This window comes from Pongo pygmaeus, chromosome 4 (assembly GCF_028885625.2).
Source record: "Pongo pygmaeus isolate AG05252 chromosome 4, NHGRI_mPonPyg2-v2.0_pri, whole genome shotgun sequence".
Lineage (NCBI taxonomy): Eukaryota > Metazoa > Chordata > Mammalia > Primates > Hominidae > Pongo > Pongo pygmaeus.
This window is the reverse complement of record NC_072377.2, coordinates 147,366,728-147,391,224: the sequence shown is the minus strand read 5'-3', so window position 1 is coordinate 147,391,224 and position 24,497 is coordinate 147,366,728. Positions and strand designations below refer to the sequence as shown.

Here is a 24,497-nt window from a genome sequence, read left to right as displayed (position 1 = left end):
CTGCACATCTCAAGACTCAGTTCTAGGTATAGCTGGGCTATTCTTTCCTCATAGATGAATCCTCCAGTAAGAGGAACCAGGAAAGGTAAGCATGAATAACTGTTTGGAGCTTGGAGAAGTTAAAGGACTGACATAAGAGTGCAAGGCCACTAAGGAGAGGACCTGTGACTTAAGTCCTGTGAACTGAGATCCTTGTAGTATGTGGGAACACCATACCACTTCACCCCATTAAGGTAAACCCTCTATGCTACTTGAGAGATTGAAAACAACACTAAAAAGAGAACTCTCTACCTAAAAACCATTGTTTCTTGCCTATTTCAATCCAGTAGGATTGGTGGTATCTTATGTAAATTTTCACCTTGGATATGGAGCAGCCCAAAGATTTATTTCAAGAGCTTTCCCTCTGATGCACACAGGAATCTAACACACACATTCCAGTAAGAGGAGGGAGAAGAGAGAAGAGGCTGGCACTGGTGCTGGGTGCATGCCAAGCGTCGTGGCACCCTCCTCATATAACCCTGCTGTTTCATGTACAGGCAGTGCAAGACACAGCAAGGAGCCAAGCAGAGTCAATAATATTTACTCTGCAGAAACATCTGTTGCTAGAAAAGCAGAATCCTGGCCAGAGTGGAGAGAAGTCATAACTGCCGGCATCTGGGGAGGCCAAGTATCTGCTTTCCAGAGTAGGTAGGGCTGTGCTTCTCTGAGTGAGGAGACCAGATGGCTAAGAAATATGGAAGCAGCTAGAAGTTTGGGCCTTGAGAGACTGCTCCCAGAGCCACCTGCTCACTCAGGGACCAGAGGAAGTACCCTTCTTTTCTTGGAGATGCCAGCAGATATTAATCTGCACCGGATTTAAGAGAATTTAACCCAAATAGATCCAACTTTCACTAACACAGAAGGTTTACCATAATTTTTTAAAAATTAGAATCTACCTTAATTTTATACAAGTTGTACCAGTAATACCACAAGTCAAGCCATTTCCTTTTTCTCCTTGGGTAAAACTTAACATACATGTACACACACAAACATGGACTCAGGTAACCTTACTACTGTATTTTCAATGCATCTATTGCCTTTGTGACCTCCAAAGTTACCAAAATTGTGTATTAACTACCCTTGAAATGTTTTGCTGCTCAGTCACATCTTTCTCTTTGGACTTAGAAAGTGATTACAGTTCTGGGAGGCCAAGGCGGGTGAATCACGAGGTCAGGAGTTCGAGACCAGTCTGGCCAACATAGTGAAACCCCATCTCTACTAAAAATACAAAAAAATAAAATAAAATAGCCAGGTGTGGTAGTGTGCACCTGTAATCCCAGCTACTCAGGGAGGCTGAGGCAGGAGAATCGTGTGAACCCAGGAGGCTGAGGTTGCAGTGAGCTGAGGTTGCACCACTGCATTCCAGCCTAGGCGACAATGTGAGATGCCGTCTCAAAAAAAAAAAAAAAGAAAAGAAAAAAAAAGAAAGTGATTACAGTTCAGAAAGGCCATCACTGAGGTTAGAACTTGCAACAGGATTGGCCTCATGGCTGCCTAAAAAAGCTCAAGAATACCAAAGTCCCCGGGCCTTGTTAATCTCTCCCTTTCCTGGACGCCAATTACTCTCTGTGCCTTGTATTTGGAATACAAATCACCTTGTATTTGGAATAATTCTGGAACTATTCATGAATGGCTTCATGTCACAATGCACAAAGAGTGCCTCGGACAGGGCTGGACACAATGTCCCTCAAAACCTGTTGTACTGATGTGAACGGGCAAGGAAACACAAGCTGGCTTACAGGTGGAACACCTGAGAGTCCCCAGAGAGGACCCATGACAGAGAGCTGAGACATGGATGGACACGAGCCCCAGGGAAACTTCAGGTTTAGCCCACACCCCCATTCCTAGGTCAAACTCAACACACTCAAAACAAAACTCTCTCTACTGAAACACCCTCTGCCACCCTCTCCCCAGAGAGCCAGCCGAGGGCCTCTTCCTGCATCCCCAGTGTGATGAAGGGCACCACCATTCACCCTGCCACACAAGTCACCAGTATATGTCATCCTCTCACACAGCAGGCTCCTTCATGTGCCATGTCCATTCCCAAGTCTGTCCATGTTGTCTCCTAAGCACATCTCAATTCTGCCCACTCCTTCCCATCACTATCAGCAACCCCTAAACAAAACACCTCCATTTGCCTAGATAACTGCAACTGCTCCTCTCCGGCCTCCCCACATCCACTTTTGTCCGTCAAGTCAGTTCTCCACCCAATTGTGTCAATACCAGCAGTGAGCCCTGTGATGGCTTCCCAGAGCTCTGGAGGTGAAGACAAAAGTCCCTCCCAAGGCCTGAGAGGCCCTGCAGGGTCTGGCCTCCCCACACCCCTCTCTGGGCTCCAGCTGCTCCAGCCTCTGCCAGTTCCTGGGGCATGCCCAACTCCTACCTGCCACCACATGCCACCTCTGCCTGCAGCCCTTGGCCCAAAAGTTCTTTCCTCCAGGAAGCCTTCCCTGACTTCTCTAATCAGGCCGAACCCAACCCTATTTCTCACTCTCTGAGTACTATACATCTTTTCTTCAGAGCAATTTTATATTTGTTCAGGTAATTCTTCTCTTCAAGTAATGCCTCCCCAACTAGTATGTTCTATAAGGACGAGGATCATATCCCTTCATGCTCACCACTCTATCCCCAAAGCCCAACACTCTACTGCTTGACTGAGAGCAGGTATTGCAGAAAGAACAAAGAGAGAGGAAGTTGGGCACTCCATAAGTCCATTAGCCTTCATCAAAGATGAACCTCCCAACTCAATGTTTGACATGTGAAAAAAAAAGCAGGTAAGTTAGGACAAACTCTCCAACTTACGTAAGTCTGGCTAGAGCCTGATATATATGTGGGAATGTGCTTCCTATTAGCATGTGACCACCTCCCTTCATGTTGTCCATTGAGTCCCACAGAGCTGGAGGGAGAGCTTCCACCAGCAGGAGGATAAAATAAAACCTCACCTATACCAAGGAAGCTGGAGAAATGAGCTACATACAACCCAACTGCTGGCCACAACCAACTGTCCTCTCTTAGCCCCAGCACAAGCCCCAGGTTGCAGTTAAAACAGTTTAAGGAAGAGGCCCCAGAGATCCCTCTTTCCTTTCTCCCCATATCTGGGAAAACTGAAAACACATCCAATCAGAAACTGTGCTTGGAGAGAGGCATTTCCCACGACTCCCCATTTCCCCAAGTCTGTATGTAGCATTTTAAACGTAGTTCGATGTGCTTCACTATAAGAAAAGCAAGTTACAGTCCCTTGTAAATACCATTCTGCAGCCCAGACTCCTGGCATTGTACTAGCAAAAACAAACAAAACACACACACACACACACACACACACACACACACCCTGTGCAAATCTTAGAATGAAACAAAATTCTCCATAGCATTTTTCTCGTTTCCGTGACACGCGGTCTTACCTGTGGCCACTAGGTGGCAATCAACTACATCAGAGAACACCTTGACCAAGGAGCTAATTTAAACAACAGCTAAGACTCACGGAGAAATGACAGGGCCAGCCTTAAAGGCAGTGCTGAGAACGGATCCTGTCCCACTGAGGTACAAATAACCACCTAGAAATGTCCAGTGGACACTCAGCAACTGAGAGAGGGGCCCTGGCTTCCACGTGGGAAGAAGTGCTCTAACACATTCAGAGGGCCTGTGCTCTCATACAGCGAGTCAAGCCTGAGACATGGAGTGGGAGGGGTATAGGGATGAAGTCACCACCACAGTGTCTCTCACATTCTTTCAGATCTGGCTGGAGCAGATTCAGAAAACCTCTTATCTCACCCAGGCGGATGATGCGCCCACCGACCACATCAGCCACAGTACGTTACATAACATGCATTCTGATCATACATCTGCGTGCTTTTCCTGAGGCCATTTCCCTTAAAACAGCATTTCCTAAATGAGGCCATCACCAGCACTGATTCTGGAAAATTTGTTTTTCCAACCAGAGCACTAAGGCTAATGAAATTTTCGGAGTTGATTTTTAAAATGAAATCAAGTAGAATAAAGAAGTGTTCCTCTTTCCAAAATGAGGTTTCTAATTCTATTTAGATGAAATACCCCTTAAAAATAATTTGGGCTACCCAAACTCACCTTAATCTACATCCAAATAACTATGAATATATTATATACATTAACTTACTGAATACTGTACCTACCAAGTACTTTAAATCCCTCCATCCTCACAACCATTCTGTTGAGTAGATATTATTACCTCCATTTTGCAGATGGGAACTGAGGCTCAGAGAGGTTAAATAATGTGCCCAAGATCATGCAAGGAATGAGTGGTAATGTAAGAAACTTGGTCTCTCTGACTCCAAAACTCTTAACTACTACACTATATTGCCTCATTTACTCAAATATTTGAGAATCTGGTATCAATGTATTCAAAGAAATGAAAAGATGGTATATATACATTCCGTGCCTTAAGGGGAATACAATTTTTAGAAGGGCCTAATCTGTGTGTACAAAACTACAAAATTAAGGTAGACTGTGCTAGGGCAATCAGAGAGTAGACAAAAATGGCTACAGAAATGCAAGTGGGATATTATTCCGGCTAGGACCATTGGAGGGGGCTTCCAAAAAAAAAAAAGAAAAAGAAAAAGAACAGGGAGTAGCATTTGAGCTGAACCTTAAAGTTCAGTCCTATTTGGATATGTAGAAAAAGGAAGCGGTACAAGGCAGGGAAGCAGTTGTGGGAAGATGCTGTAGAAGTGGAAACATGGAGCAAGGAGATGCAAAATGCAGAACCTACCCAGAAAAAGCAGCAAGTTTAACTAGATGGACAGGAGGTCAGAGTGGGAAGACCGGTTAGAATCAAACCATGGAAGGACCTGAATGCCAAGCTAAGGAATTTGAACTTACTCCCTTAAAGAAATGGGAACTGGATTGTTATACAGAGGAGCAACAAGATCAACTTAAACAACAATTAAGCCTTTTACGAAGGAGCTGGCCCAGAACTTTGTTGAAGACACCTACTGTAACTCCTCCAACATGCTTCACTATGAGAATGTGCAACCACAGCCAAAGGGCATTCTCCCTGTAGGTAACTAAATGACAGGGAACACCTCTCAACTTGGACATTTGTGCACAGACCATCGGTCAGCCAGGAGATAAGGAAAGAGTTATAAGAAAAAAAAAATTTTTCCGTGTTGAAAACTCCAAGTTCAGGCCCACTATGACTTATACATAACTATATGCAAATAATGTATACAAATACATATGTATTTCCAAAGTGCTGTATTGGCTTTTCCTCATAAGAACATTGAGAGTTAAGTGAAAGCACTTGACCGCTTCTAGATGAAGAAATTAAGGACTGGCTTAATGACAGTGCAAGTCACATAGTAGGTGCTTAATAAACATTTACTGGATCAATGACCGCTGTGTCAAGTGAGTTAGTCAGCATTGGATCTCCAATGAAAACTCAAACCCTAAAGGGCCCAGCCCCAGCTCCGCCCTGGCACAGAGAACTGAGGTACTGTATTTAGAACAACTGCATTCACATGCTGCCCCAAGACATGATAAGACAGCAGAAGGTCACCACAGGAAAAACTCCCTCAAGGAAGACTGTGGACATTTGCTTAATGAAAACAAAGAAACCCGTTTTGAGAGGGACTAATCAAGTGAGGGAACAAAAAAGAGAGGGTAATTCCAGGCAGCTCCAGTACAAATATCACACACACACGGGGCAAGGGGAAGGTAATTCAGAGGCGTATGACGCGCATTGGCTGCGCAAACATCAGCTTAAATGCCCGGTCTCTCACTTCCCAGCTGTGTGGCCTTTGGCAAATTACCCAACCTTTCCAAGCATGTATGTAACTGTGAGGATAGTATGTACCTCACAGGGCTGTTGTGGGAATTCAAAATAGGAAAGAAACGTGTTCTGGAAGAGAGAGGACAGGGATGCCCTCAGCCCTGCCTTGCTTTCCTTCCCACAGCAGAGGTGGAGTGGAAGTTTACCAGCAGGTTGGAGAAAGGAGAATCAACCAAAGGAGAATCTTAATTAGCATAACAATTGAGCAATTTTTGCCTCATTGAGTCACCAGATCAACCCCATTCTTGTGAACTACTAAAAACACACCTGAGTTCCTAAGGGTTTTCTTCAGTGCTCAGAAAACCCCTAATGCTTCTACAAATTTACAATTTCCTTTCACCCCTGGCAGATGAAAGGCAAGGCAAAACCCCGATGGACTAAATAACACCATTTTTTAACTAAATGAACTCAAAGCAGTATGGGTTTCTTTTTGAGAAGTTTATTAAGCTCAAGTCGTGCCTTTTAAATGCACTAGAGAAACAGTGCTATCATCAAATCCTTACTGTCCACTGCCTGGGGAGGCAGGCCAGCCCCAGATGAAACAGATAAAAGAATGAGTGTGTTAAGACGACATTTAAGATACAAGAGACTGACAGCGTTCACAGGCCTGAAGTACTGGGCTTCCTCAGAAGGTGGAACTTGAGCTTGGCCCCTAAGGTAGACACATTTCTAGAAAGGGGAGGGGGTGGTGAATTAAGAGGAGACCACACAAGTCAGACCCACTCACTGGGTCAGACTAGGGCTGGAAAAACCGGTAGGGGCTGGTGGGTGGAGACAGAGGGAGATAGAGGTCTAAAAATGGTGGGGAGGGGCAAGTGGAGCGGGGATTCCTCTCTCTCAACACCTCAGCAGTTCTGTTCTGCTCAACACCAAGCAGGTGCGCAGATGGGAGGCAGTGGGGCTGGGAGGGTTGATCCTGGCTTGAGCCTCAAGACTTAGATTTTGTTTCTGGAATGCCTTTTCCTCTGCCGCAGAGACAGCTACTCGAGCTTTAAGGTGCACCCAATCACCTGGGATCTTGTCAAAATTCCCATGTGATTCGGCAGGCCTGGGAGCCCAAGAGTCTACATTTCTAATTCCCAGGTGAAGCCAATGGTGCTGATCCAGGCACCACACCCTCTAAGGCAAGGGTTTGGACTCTCACTCAAGACCCTGAGAGCAAAGATCACAGCTTCTTTAGTCTCCTAGCACGTGCCTGGAACATACAGGACCTCAATATATATTGGAGGAATGAATGAATAAATTCCTTGAGAGAACTTAAGCTGTTGCAGACCTAATAGAAAAGAACCTAGAAAAAGAACCAGAAATGGCCTGTCTCCTTGTGCAGCCAACTATACACGTGAACCTAGGGAAAGTTATGTGACACACTCGGCCTTAAAGAACTCATTTGAGGCTGGGCACCGTGGCTCACGCCTGTAATCCCAGCACTCTGGAAGGCCGAGGCGGGCGGATCACGAGGTCAGGAGTTCAAGACCAGACTGGCCAAGACAGTGAAACCCCGTCTCTACTAAAAACACAAAAATTAGCTGGGCGTGGTGGTGGGCGCCTGTAATCACAGCTACTCCGGAGGCTGAGGCAGGAGAATCACTTGAACCCAGGAGGCGGGGCTTGCAGTAAGCTGAGATCGTGCCATAGCACTCCAGCCTGTGTGACAGAGTGAGACTCCTTCTCAAAAAGAAAAAAAACCTCACTTGAAAACCGAGGAGCCAATCCCTTTCTCTAGCTCTAAGATCCCTCCCAAAGTATCTTTTCTGTGCCTTTTATTTTTAATAGTGAGGTTATATACTGGATATTCCTACAGCAAGGCACACCTCTATGTCATTCTCAAAGAGCAGTTTCCAAAAATCCAATTGAGAGAACACAGACTGTTAGTCTCAGCAAATAACCATAGCAACTAATACCCCCCAAATGAAATGATGTCTTCACAATGATGTGCTGGCTCAATTAGATTAAGAGGGTGACGTGTACCATCTGAAAATTTATCGTCGTAAACTTACAGTGAAAGCCAGACCTTCTTGGAAGAGGTTTATAAGTAAAAGAAAGGCCTTGCCAATAAATGGAATTCAGGACAAAGAGCCAGAGAAGTCAAGCAGATGAGGAAATTGGGCAGGACTGCTCTGCCTGTCCAGGTTCACACAGTCAGGGCCCACGCACCCAGACAGAACCCAGAACTTGGTTAAACAGTTACAAATCTGAGTACCACCACTTCTACCAGGGAGTTATCAAAAGACTGCCATTTTATCCTTGTTCTATGCCTTTCTTCATGCATATTACAAAAGGAAAATACTGCTACCTCAGAAGAGTCTGCAGAAATATTTACCAAAATAATTGAAAAACTTTTAAATGAAAAAGAGGACAACTGCAAAATAACAAATTAGGGCTGACACTACATTTCCAGCCAAATTAATTTCTCCACAGGTCATCACAGGATGCAAATCTTTCTGTTCCAAGGTTTTCTGACTGGAGTTAGAACTGTGAATGGAAAACTCAACGTCTGTAAGTTCTACAACTTACTGTCTTTCCACATCCTTAGGCCTGCCTCTTCCAGGGTCCATGCAGTCACATTTGCCCTGAACAAATCTGGGCAAGCAAGAACCTCACTTGAAAAGCAGGAAAAGAGAAGCCAAGGTCTGTCACCTCCCTGCAACCCCTGAGTTTTCTCGCTTTCTCTAGCAAAGAAGAAAAAGAAAAAAAGGAACAACAAACAAGCCAACCCATAACCAAGCCCAAAGAATCAGAGTTTCACTGGCATTCAACAGCTGTGAATTCAGAAAGTCACAGACAGCAGAACCTGGAGCCATAAACAAGGATCAGAAACCCCTGCACTGTTCCTACCAACAGCTAACGTGAATTTGAGGGCAATCAAGGGAAAAACAAGGCATGGTGAGTAAATCGAGGCCTTCATCCAGCCAAATAAGCTTAGATTTGTGGTTAACAGACTCCCAGGGTTCAAAATCCCATTTCACCCACTTACAAAGTACTCAATTTCCACCTGTGTGAAAAGGCACTAAAGGGAAACCTGCCTCCTGAGGTTCCTGTGAGAAGAGAGATGATGCATTGAAGTGCTTAGCACAGGGCCTGGCCGGCAGCAAACACTCAATAAACCATAGGTATTAGAATCATTTACATATATATTTAATAAATAACATGCCAGGCTGATTTGTTTCTGCATAAAAATGAAAGGACAATGAAGCCACCCAGCCCCTACCACTTTGACTTCCTCTCGCCCTCCTCCTCACCGTCAGTCCATGCAGCATAATTAGGGTCAAAACTGAATCCACCTGATCCCTGGACACAGCTCAGACACTCCTTGCCACTAATACCACAGGAAGCAAGGTGGCAACTCCTAAGCATCAGAATAAATTCAATTAAAAAACAAAAATCCACTCATCTCCCCCTGAATTAAATTCATGTTTCTGGAAGAAAAAAAAAAAAAAAAAGACCTAGCCATTCTGAACAAAGCCACACCTAATAACATTCCCAGAAATTGGTTCCACTTTCTTTTATCCCCTCTTTAATTAGTCACTTTTCTGCTATACCTCAGGGGAGGCTGTGCTCCAGGGACCAAGAACGGAAGTCTGAGTGGGCAAACACCCTCCTGATAGGTGCCCACGAAATCCCCAGGCTCCCCGCCTCCCCACTCTGCACCGTCTCCTCTCCAGCCTGGATGCCAGTCCAGGCAGGAACTCATGCTCCAGCAAGGAGTACCCCTTGCCACTGCAGACCACCACAGAATGAGGTAGGCCAAAGATGAGTGTTTCTCAAAACATGTCCGAACACCGCTTGCAATAGGTGTTGCAAGAGCCCTTCCAGGGAGCCCACCCTCAATCAAAATCTCTAGGGCTGAGGCCTAGGAGCCTGGGAGCCAGTTCTTACGCATGCTGAAGTTTGAGAGCTGATATCACCTAACCCTTCAGAACATCTAGTACTAAGTACCAGTAATGGAACCCCTCCAGATGACAAAGGTGGAGCTCCACAGAGCAAGCCGGATCTTCTAAATCATGACAGCGGGTTTACAAATGTTCCCAAAGCAGGCAATTAATGCTCGTGGTAGAAGAAAGCTAGGTGACAGCAGGGGTGGGAGGAGGAAACACCCTAATTCAATTTAAAAATCACAAATTCCGAAGCCTGAGTCTTCTTCAAAACATGTTCTCAATCATGTCTCCTTATTCTGAAGCCTACACAACTGACTGGGAACACATCTCTGTTTTGTAGAAACCCAGCTCATGGCACCTGGAGCTGATGAATGGCCCTGGTGCTGACTGCCCAGAAACCAATCCGGAAAGCAGGCTTCCCATAGAAGAGGCAGCTGGAGAGCCAAGCACTCTTGGACTACAGTCCTAGGCTGGAGCTGCCAATACAGGCTCTGCCCAGCTAATCTTCTCTGAGCTTGCAAATATTAAACCTGACACACAGACTCAAGTGAATCCAGAAAACAGGCTCACAGGGCAGCTGAAAATTGCAAGTGCCTGAGGTATAGGCAGGGCAGCTTCATGGGCCTTCAACCAGTACAGATGCACAGGGTCCCATGCTCAGAAGGGCCTGCTTGGCTTAATGCTCTGCTGTAGCTGTCTTGAAATTTTTAATAATTTTATCTTTGAACTTGTGTTTTGCAAGTAAGATCCAGTGGGACAGTGGAGCATGTGTGCGTAGAGGAGACAGGTACAACAACCTGGATGTCATGCGGGCCCACTGGGGCTCCTTGTGGCCCCGGTGCACAGAATTCTGGTGGACCCACCATGTGTGGGAGCTCAGTGAGACTCAAAGTAAGTGCAAGGTAAGTGTCTTATATCTACGACTGAGTAACGGGCAACACTGACAGCCCTGAGGGGTTACACCTACCATTTCAACCAGAACTTGCCAGATGCAAGAAGACCACAATGAGACAATGGCATCCAAAGAAACATGAACAGCCCAGGAACCCTATCATAGCCTTCTTCCTCATGTTATTTCCCTGAATAAGCCAACACTGACACTGACCGTGGTAACCTAGGACAGAGACAGACTGGACAACCCATAGTTCCTTTCCTTTCAGGCCCTCCTCACACATCGTAAGCCGAAGGTGGAGCACACTGGGAAAATGTGCATGCATCACGAAGAAAAATGAAAACTGATTTTGTGCAACATTTCCACTGTTCTTGGAAGAATGAAATAAATGCACATGAGCTATGAAATATGGATTGTATAATTCTAGTGATTCTGCATATAAGTCAGATGATCTTATTGAAAATTGGCATTGTACAATATAAAGATGAACAGAAGAGTTCATACTAATAATTTAAAATTTTAATTCTTCCTTTTTAGAAGAACATGGGCAGATTAAAAATACCACCACACGTCAGGAAAGAAACCAGGAAAGAAAGAAAACAGCTTTCTATTTTAATGCTTTTAACAGTACTTATGTCTGCTTTTTGAAAAGGAGCCCCACAGATTAAGTACCTGGTCCTGGGCACGGGAATACCCTGGAATTGCTTTACAACCTCAATTAGCTCTCCTCTCCTCCAACTGGTACCCTGAGAAAGACTTGAGTCCATGCCACCATAATCTCTGGCCTGGACTCCTAATTGGCCTCCCCGCTTCCCTCCTGATGCTTCCCAGTCCGTTTGTCACTCAGCTGCCCAGAACAACCTATTCAAAAGGCAGACCTGATCTTGTTGATGGTCCCTTCCATACCCTCCCTGATTATAACTCTTCCCATCCCACTCAAAATAAATCCAACCAAGGCCTACAAAACCTGCCTCGTCTGCACACCCCACTGGCCTTGCCCTCACTCCATACCCAGTCCACTGGCCAACTTGCAGATTCTCAAAGGTGGCCATCCAGCTACAAAGCCTAGCACTTGTCCTGTGCCCTCTTCCTGAAACACTCCCCTGTCTCCCCACCTAGTTACTGCCCCTTAGCCCATTAGATTCTCCTTGAAGGGTCACTTCCTCAGGGAAGCAGCCTCCTCGCATTCCCTATTCACCCCAGGGGTACACTCTCATAGCTCCCCAGAATTCCCTTTCTTATCCCTTCAATTGGTAATCTCCTCTGAGTTTGGTGACTGTTTAAGGTGCACAGCTCCAGTGACATTATAAACCCCAGGCAGGCAGTAGCCGTGACTGTTTTGTTCATAAAAGGATAGTCATCACAATTCTAGCATGCCAGAAGCCCCCAATAGTTTCTAAATAAATAAATAAGCAAGCAAATAAGAGTGTAACCTTTTTTAAGAGTTCAGTCAGAAGAATGATAAACCCTGCAATCCCCTTTTTCTAAAAAGGGAAAGCTAAGTCCCAGAAACGTAGACAAAACAGCCATCCCATTACTCACTCCTTCACGACACACAAAACAATCAGAACACCATTTCTTTTTTTTTTTTCTAAATGCTAACAAAATTTATTATCACCATACCTGCCTTACAAGAGGTCCTTTTTTATTTTATTTATTTATTTTATTATTATTATTATTATGCTTTAGGTTTTACGGTACATGTGCGCAATGTGCAGATAAGTTACATGTGTATACATGTGCCATGCTGGTGCGCTGCACCCACTAACTCGTCATCTAGCATTAGGTATATCTCCCAATGCTATCCCTCCCCTCTTCCCCCACCCCACAACAGTCCCCGAAGTGTGATGTTCCCCTTCCTGTGTCCATGTGTTCTCATTAGAACACCATTTCTTAGGCTTAGTCTTGAAGCCATAAAACACCCATTTCCATTCCCCACTCACTTTCTTCCTTAGCCAACAAGATGCCTATAATGTTTTCAAGGTACTACTGATATTATTTTAAAACCACTTTGCCTCTGGGCAAATGATAAAAGAAGAATTTGCATGTGTGTATCTAAACAGCATATCTAGGCCAGAATTTTAAATAAATAAACTAGTGACAAATCGTGCCAATTAACATCAGGTCAATACAAAAACCATCCTTTCTAATACATCAGTTATATCACTTGAGGGAAAGCATGCCTGCAACACACACACACACACACACACACACACACACTCCCTCTCTCTCTCTCTCTCTCACACACACACACACACACACACACAGATTCTCTCTCTCTCTCTCTCATTCCCTCTCCCTCTCCCTCTCTCTTTGGAGACGTGTTTCTTGATTTGGCTTTTGAATTTCACCTGAATCTGACTGCCCCAGACTTACAGGATCAGAAATTCTGGAAAATACTTCTGGAAGTATGCCTTTTTAAAATAAACTCTCCAGATGATTCCTATGCACAATAAGTTTAAAAACCACTGTTATAGAAAGACACTGCAGGTAATATTTAAATACCAGAGAAATGGAAGAAGCTAATAGCACTAAACCTGAGAAAGCAGAGAAACAAGAAAGAAAAGGAAAGTGATGTCCCAAAGACCCGGAAAGTCCCTGGCAACACACCTCCAAGAAAGCAGTGGGAAACCGTTCCCAGAGGAGAGAAGAACCGTGGAAAAACCCTAAGCCATTGTTTGCTAGGGTCATTAATTATTTTAGCTATTTATTCACAGACACTTCCTCCTATCTCAAGGTGCTCCTAGGACAGCCAGAAAGAAACCCTGACATGCTTCCCTTGCTGCAGGAGGGACGAGGTGACCCTGAGCCAGGGGCATGCATGATCAGGGCCACCTCTCTCAGTCACACAGCTTCTCTTGGGCACCTGAGAAGAACCTTGTACCCAGGAGCCCTCACCAGAGACAGGAATCCTAGCAGCTGCTGGCCCACCCTCCCCCGAGCAGCCTCACTGGCCCCATCAACCCAGGAACCTTGAAGAATGAAAAGACTTGGAGGAAGCCTCCTAGTACAGGTCCACCCACTTCAATATCCCCTCCTGTAGTGGACAGTACCCTCGAAATTGATGTCTACCCGGAACCTCAGAATGTGACTTTATTTGGAAATGGGGTCTTTGTAGATGTAACTAGTTAAAATGAGGTCATATAGGATTAGGATGGGTCCTAAATTCAATGACTGGTGTCCTTTTAAGAAGAGGTGAGGACACACACACACACCCGGGGAAGAAGGCCCTGTGAAGATGGAGGGAGAAACTGAAGTGACACAGCTACATGCCAAGGAACACCAAGGAAAGCCAGGAAGAGGCCGGGAATGATTCTTGCCTAGAGCCTTCCAAAAGAATATGGCCCTGTTGACACTGATTTCAGATTTCTGGCCTCCAGAACTGTGAGAAAACACATTTCTGTTGTTTTATGCCACCCAGTTCATGGTACAGTTGTCCCTTGGGATCCATGGGGACTAGTTCCAGGACTCCCCACAGATACCAAAATCCATGGATGCTCAAGTATCTGATATAAAATGGCATAGTATTTGCATATAACCTACACACATCCTTCTGTATACTTTAAATCATCTCTAGATTACTTACAATACCTAATACAATGTAAATGCTATGTAAATCATTGTTATACTGTATTGCTTAGAGAGTAGAAAAAAGAAAAAAAGTCTGTACACGTTCAGTACTGATGCAATAAATATTCTCCATCCGCAGTTGACTGAACTCATGGATGCAGAACCCACAGATATAGAAGCCTGGCTGTAATTTGTGATGTCAGCCTAAAGAGGCTAATATACCTCCTTCCTTAGGGAGCCTGGGCCTTAAAGTCATATTGTTACCAAATCCTAGGGGTTCTGCCGCAACGAAAAAAGGAAACCTTGCTCTTTCAACACTGTAGGTGGTCTGTTCAGCCTCACTTCAGAGTCACCCACCCACTGGCCAAACAGCGATCTTCCAAGATAGATGTCCTCAGATCGGCACCCTCATACAGGCCTCTCCCACCCTGACCAACACAACCAACCGACCGCCACCTGGCCCTCCAGGAACCCCTTTCAAGGTGTGGCTTCACACACATGGCCCAGGCTGGCCTCCACTGTGTGCCCACAGCTCCTGGGTTTCTCCCAACACTTTTCACACTTGCTCAGTGTGGGCAGCTCCAAGAAGACAGGGACCAGGTCAGTCCTGTACGCCACCCACAGCCCAGTACTCACTTCAGCTTTGTCCACAGGAGCAAACAGACAGTCAACACAATGACATAAAGAGACGTCCCTCACTCTTCATTACTTGGTCCAGAAATGAGGCCTGTCTGCTGTGTGACTTCTCACAGCCGCGATTATACACCTCTTAAAGGAGTAGACTATGCCATAAAGACCACTCATTTATTGTTATCCATTCAAAAATCTATGTATTGTGGACCTACGTTCCTGGTATAAGTCACTAGAGAGACAACAGTAAGTAAAAAGTAGACAGCCTGTGCCTTCATGGCATTACAAGTGAGGGTATATAAGTCAGTCATTAGTAGCCTCACATCCAAACCAGAAAACAATAAAACAATCTTGCTCATGAGCCTGTCTTCCCAGCTAAATTATTTCCTACTCAGGGTACCCAGGGCCGAGAACAGTGCCTGACACATAACAGGCAACCAATAATGCTGGATGGACAGAGGATGAAGACACTGAGGATGGATAGAAGGAAGGAATAGTGTCTAGCACATAACAGGCAGCCAGCAGGATAGATGGATGCACAGATGGATGGACAGAGAGATGTATGGATATAGGCCTAGTACGTAACAGGCAGTCAATAATGATGGGCAGATGGAAGGACGGATGGATATCTAGGGAGCAAAGCACCTGGGATGAAATGTGCATAAAGCACAACTCAAAAGTGCAAAAGATACCAGAGCCTCCTTAAGTGGCACCTCTAAAACCTCCACTTCATTTCATCTCAGACCAACCAGCAGCCTCCTAGTAACTGAAAGAAACAATAACTCTAAATGCATCCGGCATTCCAGCTCCTCTGTAAACATTTAGTAGAAAAACAGCTTCATAAACACAAATATGCTCTCTCTCTTCCCACCCCTGCCCTTTCTTTCTGTAATGGGGGTTTTAAGAGGCTGTTTTGCCAGTCTTTCTCCACCACTGAGAGCATTTATGTTCTAAAACGGTGACTTCACTCTTGCCAAAACACATACCACACACCACTGCCAGGTTGTATCATTTTTAATTATTATTTTTGTGATTCTTCTTTTATCTAGTGCCTTAAGAGAGACTTTTCTCTGAGGGACCCAGAGCTGACTCTAAACACCTTACTGTCATATATGATGGGGAGGCAGGGGAAGGATACCACAAGCTGAAGGAGAAAAAAAGGGACTGGGTGGGTCCTTCGAACAGCACATCCAGTTAAAGCCCCCTTCTATGGCAGCCGAGAGTAGAGAAACAGTTTGCAATAAAACAAAAATACAGAGCCCCAACATTAACATTTAACCTCCCACAAAGCAGCCGGGTCTCAGAATGACAGCGGTCTCACAATACCCCAACATGCCTCATCTTTGGGTCTGGCTTAAGCCATGTTAGATTCCCTGCATTTCCAGGGTCTACTTGGTCTCATATCAGTAATGAAGTTAAAGTAATTCAGATCCTAGGAGACCTTTCTTCCCTTTCATTTTCCTTTGCTGAAGGTAAGAATAACTTTTAATCTCCAAGAACAACTCAAGTTTCCTTTGCTTCCAACTCAGGGCCATATATTAGAACTGTGTCATATATTTATTCTGGCAATAGGCTCACCCTTTCATCCTTTAACTCTTCATTGAGCACCTCCTATTTCAGGGACTGTGGGAGGCACAGAGAATAAGACACTGAACAAAACTGACACAGTCCTTCCGTTCCCCAAACCTACAACCTACTGGAGACAGACACTCAACAAATACACACTATTAACACTGAAAATTTCAGTGGCAAGAATGTAAAACTGCACATGCAAGCTAGAAAGGAATATGGTGGAGAGGAAAAAGCAGATTCCCATTACCTTCCTTATGAGGCAGGGAGCCATATTCAAGGCAAAGGTGGAAGTGGTTTATCAGCAACAGAGAAATAAAACACTTCAGAGACAGGCATTAAGAATTCTCCGAATATTGGTGTGGTGGCTTCATGAATGTATACAGGTAACAGAGTTTATCAAAGTGTGCCATTAAACACATGCAGTTTTTTGTGTGACAAACTTATATTTAAAATTATTATATTTAAAAACATAATAATTTCCCCAATATTTTGCTACTCATTTATCATCTCTCAAGATCTCCAGGATGATGAAGGTTCTTGTAGTCATAAACTAACAAAACTGACTTAGCTACAGGAAACACACCACCCTGCCACATTGTTGTTCTTGGCCTGCTCACAGCTTCATTCGTTCCTTCAATAAGTAATTATTAATATAAGTACTAAGGGCTAGTACTGTCCATTAGTGTTTCCCATTACACTACAAATAGAAACACGCATAACCCAACTCTCTGGAAGCTTGTAGCCTCCTGCCAGTGTGGACTCAAGTGGAAAACGTAAGTGCTGCCTACACACTGAGAAGGACCTACAGCATCTGAGAACGTGGAGTCAAGGCTACTCTGAAGGATTTTCAACATCATAATAGACAACGATTTGTTGAAAGCTTACTCTGTGCTAGCCCCCAAGTGCTTTCAAAGATATTATGCATTCAACTCTCCCCAAATCCCTATGAGGTAGATGCTATTGTTTAAATCCCTTTTACAAAAGGGAAAATTGCCAGTAAGTGATAGAACCAAGGTGAAAACCCAGAAGCCTGACTCTAGAACCCTCAATATAAAATCTAAGCTAGGCCGGGCATAGTAGCTCATGTCTATAATCCTAGCACTTTGGGAGGCCAAGGCAGGTGGATCACTTGAGGTCAGGAGTTTGAGACCAGCCCGGCCAACATGGTGAAACCTCGTTTCTATTAAAAATACAAAAATTAGCTGGATGTGGTGGCACATGCCTGTAGTCCCCGCTACTTGGGAGGCAGAGGTAGGGATAGGGGGATCACTTGAGCCCAGGAGGTGGAGGTTGCAGTGAGCCAAGACGGCGCCAGTGCACTCCAGCCTGGGCGACAGAACAAGACCCTGTCTCAAAAAAATAATAATAAAATTAAAAAATAAAATCTAAGCTACCATAAAGATAAGTTCTCACCAACTGCCCCAGAAACCCACTTCAGAGTCTAAGTAGTTTTTCTGGGCCAAACTGAGAATCAGCTGACACTGCTCTCTGCTGAGTAGACTCTCTGGCCTCCCCCCATCAGTACTTCCTCCACCTTTGGAGCTTGATAAAGGCAAGCTTGAGAAATGAGGGAGGTCAAAGGTTTCAAAGCAGCAGCTCTCTGCAAAAGAGAGACTCTGACATCTCTGTGCCAAAGGAGAGGCTCAATATCATGGTGCTTCAGCGGGACATGCAGAGACAGCAGCTCGAATCCCTGACTGCAGGCAGAGCAACACACAAGGCTTCTACATGGTAAACTCTGTTTTGTTGGTCTTTTAGAACATAAGTAAGTCACCAACTTACTGAGTGAGATCATGTTGTCATGATGACAGAGTTCCAGGGAAACACAGACCTCCTCTGGATCAAAGAACCTTCCCATTGTCTCCATCCAAGACACTCAACCAAATCATGCAAAACCAATCCAACTGCTGGCAGTCCACAGGCAGCAAGCAGCCAAAATGCATCAACATGCAAGAATGCATGTGAGATGTGGATAGAAATCCCTATTGTTACAAGCCATAGGCATCCATATTAATACCACGAATGCTATAATTAGTCATTTAGGGAAAAATAAAATAAATCTGCTCCAAGACAGTCTCCCTGAATTTTGTAAGAGTTAGAAGGATGGTTTTAAGATTGCTGATCCTGCCATGCTGACTTGCTTTCCCAAGAATGCCTTTGACCTTACCCAGCTGTTGCACTAGTAAAGAAGAACTCAGCAATGCCTGTGAGGAGGGCCAATTCCATGTCCCCAGAGAACAATGAGGTCCCCTCAACAATACTCACTAACATATGTGAGCATCCCACAACACTGCAAAGGCTGAATGACTCCCACCTGAGATCTGTCCCTTCTAAACTACCTCTGACCACTCAGAGCCCCTGCAGGACAAACTACCTCTCTGATGCTTTGCCGGCAGCTGCATGCCTCACTCTTTCTTTTCTCGTTAACATTCCTCTGCACAGCATTACTTGCCTCTTCACAGAAAACCTATCCAACCCTCTAGAACAAGTGCTTATCATTATTTTATCAAGTTCTGGAAGGAGTGAGACTGTCAGCAAACCCAAACTATTGCTAGAGGACAGCTGAATTTCTGGTCAACATGAATCATCTTTCCAAGACTGGGGAGGGACTATGTGCCTATGTAGAGTGAACCCTGGAAATACCCAGACTCCATGAATAACCTGCTATGACCTCAGGCAAGTCTCTGGACCTCTGTATGACAAAGTGTGAAATTAATAGGCAGAAATAGTCAACCTGACAAAGATGAGAGAGAAGAGAAGGCCATGCCGAAAGAACACCAGGTGCACAAGACCACGTGGCTGGAGAAAACACAGCAACTAAAGACCAGCACGTGGGAGAAAGGGCAGGGGTGGGGAGACCAGTGTAAAATGGGAGGGAGGGGGCGGCCACACAGGGCCTAAAGGATTATAACCAATTCTGCACAGCTGCCAGGGAGGCACTAGTTCCATCAGTGATCCATAAATAGTTGGGAATTACCTTCTGATTATGAGGTAAAACTCAGTTCTTGTACATGAGCCTATGAGGGGCAAAATGCCAAGCTGTTCATAATAAAACAACTGAACTGAACTACTAAAATTACAATCTCAAGCCTGGATGTGGTAGAATAATGTTTGCTAACAAGCTAATGCCTGATGTTATCTTAGCTAATGTCAAAAATGTATTTTCCGGCTGGGCACAGCGGCTCACACCTGTAATCCCAGCACTTTGGGAGGCCGAGGCAGGCAGGTCACCTGAGGTCAGGAGTTCGAGACCAGGCTGGCCAACAGGGCAAAACCCCGTCTCTACTAAAAATACAAAAATTAGCCGGGCATGGTGGCACACACCTGTAATCCCAACTACTCGGGAGGCTGAGGCGGGAAAATCACTTGAACTCGTGAGGCAGAGCTTGCAGCGAGCCGAGATCGTGCCACTGCACTCCAGCCTGGGCGACAGAGTGAGACTCTGTCTCAGGAAAAAAAAAAAAATGTATTTTCCATGTGAACAAAAATACAAAATCCACTCATCTGTGAAACAATTAAATTATTTCATCGTCAAATCCATCCTGATTAATCTGTAGTGTAAACTATCCTTGTCTCAGAGGTGATACAGAAATCTTCTTGTGGCCTGGTTGACACTGCACATCAAGCTTATCCACTGCTCTAATGCTAGACATTTGCATAGTAGAAGCATTGGCTATACCAATGATTCTCTTAAAATCCTTTCTCTTTAAAGTCCTTTCAGATCCATTGGCTATCCAGCTAATAGCTATCCCTTATTTGCTACATATGAGGCACAGGGCTCTGCATAATACAAAACTAAAACATATGCAGACTCAAGAAGTTAGCAGCCTAATGAGAAGGGAGGAGGGTAGAAACAGGACTAACAGAGGACCTACTACGTGTCTGACATTGACTTATACCATCTCCTTCAATCCTCCCAAGAGCTCAATCAGGAAGGCATCATTATACCTATTTTACGGAGAGACTGAGGCTCAGAGATATAAGAAATTTTTCCACCTTATATAGCTAATAACTTCAAAAGTTTGTATGCAAGTATAGGTCTGACCCCTAAGTTTACTCTTAACAACTCTACCATGCTTCAAAAATACAGAATGTTGTTTTTTTGTGTGTGTTTTGTTGTTGTTGTTGTTGTCATTTTTAACGTTGGTTACAAGAAAAAGAACAAGCAGTAAGTACCATAGAGAGAGAGAGATCATCTGTAGTAAGTATTCAGTCAGAGGAGAAACCGCCCCCATTGAAAGGATGATGTTCCTCTAAGGAAGGAATAAACTGGTCACTAAGGAATTGACCAAGGAGAGATGGGGAGAATAACCCCTATGGGAAGAGGGGACAATTTAAACAAAATCACAGAGGCAGGACACTGGGCTGCACACACGGGAAACAGTAGGGCCAAAAGAAGGGGAGAAGCCACAGGCAGAGCGGGAGAGGCAGGCGGAGCTCTGCAGAGGCCTGGGGAACACAGTGAGGGCATGAGGCTGCAGGAGGCAGCAGAGCAGAGTCTCTGTCTCCACAGAGGAAGGGAAGTAAAGATCCAAGTGAGGTGGCTCTGTCTGGGGCCTAGTTTAGAGGCAGCCAGGGTCTGAACCAGCAGGGGTTGGCGTGGTGAGAAGAGTGTGTGCAAAAGAACACCCGTGGGGTTTGGGGACTAACTGGGTGAAACAAATCATCACATGTGGGTCCAGAGGTTGTGCCTGGATGACGGGGACAGCAACAGCATTTTTAACAGAAACAGTGAGCATGGGAGGTGAAGCAGACTGGAGGAAACAGGACAGAAACATGGCAGGATTGAGGCACCAGCAATGCATACAGATTAGAGATGTCAGCAGACATCAAGAAACTAAAGAACTGGAGAGGGGCTGGGGCTGCCAGAGGGAAGTCTAGGAGTCACATTCATGTGGGTGGTGGCAGAAGCTAGGGACTGGAGAGATTAGTGACAAAGAGAGGCAGACCTTCTGGTTGGGGAGGAGAAGACCACAAGGGAGGGAACCTTGAGAAGACCCACAGGACAAAGAAGGTGAGCAAGGAAGGGACGTTCAGAAGGGGATGAATGAAGCATGGAGAGCACACTGTCAATGGAGGAAGAGAGAATTTCAAGACAGAGAGGGAATGTTAGCAAAATCTCATGGCGGCTAATGTTTGAAAGCATGCACAACTTCTCAAGCACCATTTGTCTTTTTAAAAGAAAAGCCAAATACAAATGGGAATGCTCTGGGAGGGGAGAGATAAGAGGTGTGCCTCCCCTGCTCTGAAGTTTTGGGTCTTTTTAGTGTGAGAACCTGTCTTACCCAAGAGTGAGAACACAAGAGTCCACACCTACTTCACAATGAAAACCTACTGGAATTGCTTTAGCTAGTGAAAATTATCCTGAGATGGTTTCAATCTTTCAAATAATTTCTCAAAACTGCTCACCTTGACTCCCATCCCTTCATGCCCTTCTAAAGTGTTGTTTGTGGCTCAGAGAAGAGGGTAATAAACACATTTGATAAAAAATCAAGTTAGAGTTGGGCACTGTATCACCATGGAACCAATAAACAACATGGAAGAGACTTTCAGTAAATTTCAGATCATTACCTCTAGTTTAAAACCAATTTAGTGCAAAGATAACTAATTACTTCTGAGATCTCTAACACACCCATGTTTGTCCTCTGACAGTCATTACTTAGTAGGGCCAAGAAACCAAGTAGGCGGGAAAGAAAGAGCTGCCTGGCCCATAAATCGGATGCCCACTGGTTAATTCCCACAAGCCATGGCTAGGTTACATAGTGAGGGAGCAGGCCCCTGTCTTAAGGAGCTTCCAATTTTGTAGACTGCTACAGGAAAACCTAACATATAAAAACCATGCAAAGAATCATATACAGAATTAGGGTACAGATGTTCAAAACTAATGCCATCCTTTGCCTCACTAAGGACTCATTATAAGCAAGATTCTTTCACACTGTGCTCACCTCGGCAGCTTCCACGCCATCTACACAACTATGATGTTCACACAGCCTTACTCTAACACACATGTTAGACGAAGTGAGGAGCGCCTGCACTCAGCTGATGTGCCAAGGCTGGAGAACCACCTATGGTGAGAATCTGACCACAGAAAACAAGGAAGAACCGGAAGGGAGTAAAGGAGGAAAATGGGACTGGGAAAACCACAGGGCCACACACGATATTTACTTCAAATAAGCTTTTGTTTGGTTCAAGGTTCTGTGGTCTTAAATTTAAAAGACCCCAGGGAGTGATGGCCACCCAGTCCTGTAATCTCCTATTACCATAAGCAATGTGGACCAAACAACTCAGAGAGTATCAGATTCACTGTCCAGATAAAACCAAAACTAGTGTCTAGAGCAACTTACAGTTTAATACCAGGCGGCTGAGAGAGCTAGCCTTTTGCAATACAAATGAAAGAATTCCACGTCTCACTGTGGGCAGAAATCAACTTCTCCAACTGAAGTTCAAAATTCCTTTCTCCCAGATCACTCCCCTCCACCAACTAAAGCTTGCCACCTCCAGACACTGCCATTCAATTGGATTGAACAACTGTGTGTGGGGCCCCTCCCAGGTGGTAGGCACTCTTCTAGGACAGAACTAACCCAGCCCAGCCCCTGCCCTCATGGGCTTACACAGCCCCACCTCTGCTCTGAATCAGAGGATGCCTGAGCTCACACACAACCCAATTCTCAATCTTGAATATCTGCCCTGATGTTCACTCCACCAACAATGTTGTACTTCCCCACCTCCAGGTGTCCAGATGGGCCAATCCTCCAAATGCCATCTCGTCCATGGAGTTCTCCCAGGCCCACGCCAGTCCACCTGCAGCACTGACCACCACCCATACAACACAGGTGCTGCTTCTCTCCCTTAAGCCTCTTAGTGGCACTCTATTTGTGCCACCTAATGGCAGTTAAGACATCACCATCCTGGCGGGGCATGGTGGCTCACACCTATAATCCCAGCACTTTGGGAGGCTGAGGCGGGCGGATCACCTGAGGTCCAGAGCTTGAGACCAGCCTGACCAACATGGAGAAACCCCGTCTCTACTAAAAAGACAAAATTAGCCAGGCATGGTGGTGCATGCCTGTAATCCCAGCTACTCCAGAGGCTGAGGCAGAAGAATAGCTTGAACCCGGGAGGCGGAGGTTGCTGTGAGCCAAGATCATGCCATTACACTCCAGCCTGGGCAACAAGAGCGAAACTCCGTCTCCAAAAAAAAAAAAAAAAAAAAAAAAAGACATCTCCATCCTTTGCTGTATTCGCTGTGTGACCTAAGCTGAGGCAGCTTCCCCAAGGCCCGGGTTCTGTATATCGAAAACAAGGAGATAACAGTGCCTAATAATAGTAATTTTTAAAATAGCCACCTTTTATTGAGATCTTACCGTGTATCAGAGAAATGCTGTGAAATTTACAAACGCTGTTTCATTTGACACTCAAAATCCCATGAGACAGGCACTGTTATCTCCATTTCACCGATGAGAAAACAGAAGGTGAGAGAGGCAGAGTGATTTGCCCAAGGTGCACAGACAGCAAGCAACAGAGCTGAGATTCTCACTCTGGCAGCCCCACATGGGGCCCTTCATGAATCACCACCCACTACCCCTTTTTTCACAGACCCCTTCTTCGGTTTCCTACCCACCTCATAAGGTTGTTCTGAGATAAGACATGAAAAGTCCTTAGCACACCGACTGGTTCTGGATCTCACTGTCTCCCATGGTATCCTCCTTTAAAGGAGAGTTATTCACATCCATATATGCTTTAAGCATACTAATCAATACATAATGAATTAATGAATGAAGAAAGAGAAAACAAGACTAAAGAACATCTGCCAAACTACTCAAATAAGATACCAAAGTGTCTTACAAGTGGTTACTCAACATCCTATATACAGATCCTCACAGGACAGCACAAAATGTAGAAGTCTCTTTTGCTCCCAAATGTCTGTGAGATGCAGTCTTCATTCTGGGGTATAAAGGGGAAGAGGTAGGGGTTGTCACAGCAGAGGAGTGAGCAGGAATGCCATAGCACATCCTAGAAGCAGCAGGCCCAGTTCTGCAGCCCTTACTAAGACAAAATCCCCACTGAAGGGAAATCCCATCCAAATCCTCTTTGCCAGAGAGGAGAAGAAGGTCAA

The 24,497-nt window shown here is 45.0% G+C and overlaps 1 protein-coding gene and 1 long non-coding RNA gene across 11 annotated transcripts in view; one reads left to right on the top strand and one right to left on the bottom strand.

Moving 5' to 3' along the window:
- ARHGAP26 (Rho GTPase activating protein 26) overlaps positions 1 to 24,497 on the bottom strand; it is a 454,090-nt gene that overhangs the window by 353,379 nt on the left and 76,214 nt on the right. The window lies entirely within an intron of this gene.
- On the top strand, positions 1,679 to 11,016 carry LOC129036339 (uncharacterized). Its single transcript, XR_008502529.1, has 6 exons — positions 1,679 to 1,862; positions 2,581 to 2,813; positions 3,773 to 3,848; positions 10,058 to 10,316; positions 10,460 to 10,619; positions 10,878 to 11,016. It is a non-coding gene; the product is annotated as an uncharacterized LOC129036339 (long non-coding RNA).